A 3,340-nucleotide genomic window follows, 5' to 3' on the forward strand; every position below is an offset into this window, starting at 1 on the left:
GGCTGATTGCTTGACAGCCAATCACATGTTGGTCCTTACAATGCTCAATCAGATTTGAACACACTGCATTCAGCTAATCAGAATGTTCTATTTTCAACTCTGTGATTGAATCATCTTTGTGATTGCCCATTAATCTAATTCATTAGTATCCCTTAAATCTATTTGTTGGACTGAGGTAATATAACACAGCCTATTTTATTATACTTCATTAATCATTTCCATCATAATATTCTGATGTGCTGACATCAAGCAATGCTATTACAGTTGGCACATTACTGAGAAAAAGTTTTGAGAAATTCTATTTTAATTTATGCATGTATAAACTAGATGAAAATGCAGTCCACATTATAGATTTATTAGTACAATGCGAATATCATGGATAAAAGAATATCACCTTTCCTTGCAAGACTTGCTCCTATCTTGTGTTTTTAAAAAAAAAACAATAAATAGTTGAATACTCACAACAGTTCCTAATTTAATTCTGTTCCTTGAAGCCATCAGCTTAAAGTAATCATCCATTGTAATAAAATAAGACATTAGTTATTCACAGTGATGCTTACTAGAATATTATAGGAAGAGCAGGCATTCCTAGATGGAAAGACAATGTAAGAAATTATACATCAACAGCACAGCTGGGTTTCATTGTGTTACCTTCAGAGCTCTCCCAGCGATGTATTTTTCAATAAGAATGGCAAATACAAATCCAATTATTTTTCCTAGAAAAATGAATAGTAGGTTCTGTTTTGTTTCATCCATTTTATATTTTATTAGGTGATCTTCCATGGCATTGCTCACAGTCCAAGAAAAATTGTGAATCTCTTGCTGTAATTGTCTCTGCTCTCTAATTATGTGTGTCCTCCCCAGTCTTTGATTGTCTTCCAGTCTTTCTCTTCATCTATGGCTCTCACACATTCCTAGCTGTGGTCTCTGTATTTCTTTGTCTGTGTCCAACTATCTTTCTCGCGCCAGAGTATTTTACTGCAATTCCTTTGTGTTCTCTTTGTTCTAAATGTCTCCTCTCTCACATGTGCTCCTTTATTGATGTGATACTACTAACTGAATGGCCTTCTCTATGTGGTAATTTACATGATTCTATGCACTACTCAATGTCCATCTCTTACCTTTTATAAAGTATAGGTATGCAGCAAGATGGCAGCCAGCAGATACTGGGTTGGAGGTAAATGCTGACGATTTGGTGGGGAGAAAACGTCTGGAAGCTTGTGCAAAATTCTTGGCTAAGGGAGATATTTTGGGGGCTGAGGAGCAGGCAGATGCCGAGCCCCTGTGAGGATGAGCAGCAAAGTCTCTCACGACACCCTGTACGAAGCTGTCCGGGAGGTCCTTCAGGGATCTGGGAGGTCCTTCAGGGATCCCAAAGGAAGCTTTGCAAGTTCCCGGAGACTGTGGAGCTGCAGATCAGCCCTGAAGAATTATGACCCTCAGAAGGACAAGCGTTTCTCTGACACCGTCAGGCTGAAGAGCGCCCCTTTGCCCAAGTTCTCCACCTGCGTGCTCAGGAACCAGCAGCACTGCGATGAGGCGAAGGCTGCTGACCTCCCTCACATGGGCATCAAGGATCTGAAGATGGTCAAGAAGCTTGCAAAGAAGTACGATGCCTTCTTTGCCTCCGAGTCCCTCATTAAGCAGATTCCTCGTATATTGGGTCCTGGTCTGAACAAGGCTGGCAAATTCCCCTCCCTCCTCACTCACGACGAGAACATGTTAACCAAAGTGGATGAAGTCAAATCAACCATCAAGTTCCAGATGAAAAAGATGCTGTGCTTGGCTGTTGCAGTGAGCCACATTAAAATGACTGAAGAGGAACTGGTCTACAACATTCACTTGGTCATCAATTTCCTGGGGTTGCTGCTGAAGAAAAACTGGCAGAATGTGTGCGCCCTGGACATCAAGAGCAGTATGGACAAGCCTCAACGCCTCTACTGAGCCTTCTGCTATTACATATGTTTTAAAATAAAACACTTTTACAGCAAAGAGAGAGAGACTGGGCTTGAGATGATGTAGCATGAAGTATCCCGAGGTCAGAGATTTTTCTTTGCCATTCCTATTGACAAATGCAGTATGTCTGGAATGTGGAAGACCTACATGAAAAAAGGAGCTTGAATACCGCAGAAAGATTAAATTAAGAAGTTAAGCAGGAAAATTTTAGTTATCATTGATTTTCTCCCCCTCCCTCATTTACTTCAGTTTTTTAAATTACCTGGCAGGGATATGGCAGTAGGTACCTGGGTGTGGCAACATCCATAGTCAAGGGCATTATCAGAATTAGCAGGGAACAGTTGCGATTAGGGAGAGCTGGCTAGAGCTGATGTTTGATCTTGACCTTGAGCTTAAACTGGATCCCAGTACATAGCCATATTCCTCCAGTCCAACAACCCTCCAGGATCTCTGCGCGTGTTCAATTCTAGCCTCTTGCGTATGCCCGATTGTCATTGTTCCTCCATTGGCAGCTGTGCTTTCAGCTGCACAGGCCCTAAGCTCTGAAATTCCCTCCCTGAACCTCTCCACTTCTCCTTCCTCCTTTAAGATGCTCCTTGAAACCTATCTCTTTGACCAAGTTTTTAGTCACCTGTCTTAATATCTCTATTTTGTTTGATAGCACTCCTGTGAAGTGCCTTCGGACATTTTACTATGTTAAAGACGTTATATAAATGCAAGTTGTTGTTGTGCCTGAACATGCATAGAGGCTCAAAAAATATCAGGAAATTAGATTCAACTAAAGGATCCAGGTTGCGGGAATGGAGCTGAAGCAATGCCAGAAGCTTGAAAGAGACATGGGCCTTTTTTGGGAATGACATTGGAAAGATTGGAAAAAGGGATGTTAAATTTATGGCTAATTCTTGTAATACTTTTTACAAAACTGTTAAATTTTTTACGTGCTTATGCTACAAATGTAATTTTTTTTTTAGGTACGCAATGGAGTGGAAAAGAAATTGCCATGGTGGCTCTTAGGACATTGAGATTTATTGTTACGAGATTAGATTGGTTACTTTTGTGGTTTTTAGTTGATTTTTAATGAATAGAAATAATTTTATAGATAGTAATTGTTTTTAGAAAGTGTTTTTCAATTTTGATTTACTTTTTAATGAATGAGAATTTGAAACACTCAATATCCTTTATGCTTAATGAGGCTTAATGTCATACACAACAGCTGTTAAACTTTTATAAATATATCTATCTATTGCTTGCTAATCGACTTCAATACAATAGTTATTTTCCCAGAAGACAGCTTTGCTTTACAATATAATTCAGATGTCAGTTAATTACCCTCCTGCTACATTACAGAAAGCGGTTTGAACTATATTTTTGATGCAGAGTGGAT

At 39.5% G+C, this 3,340-nt stretch overlaps 1 pseudogene; it reads left to right on the forward strand.

The window, feature by feature from the left end:
• Nucleotides 1–1,290: 1,290 nt before the first annotated feature.
• Nucleotides 1,291–1,944, forward strand: LOC139276692 (large ribosomal subunit protein uL1-like; annotated as a pseudogene).
• The last annotated feature ends 1,396 nt before the right edge of the window (nt 1,945–3,340 follow it).

The sequence above is a fragment of the Pristiophorus japonicus genome, chromosome 12, assembly GCF_044704955.1.
Source record: "Pristiophorus japonicus isolate sPriJap1 chromosome 12, sPriJap1.hap1, whole genome shotgun sequence".
Taxonomy (NCBI): Eukaryota; Metazoa; Chordata; class Chondrichthyes; family Pristiophoridae; genus Pristiophorus; species Pristiophorus japonicus.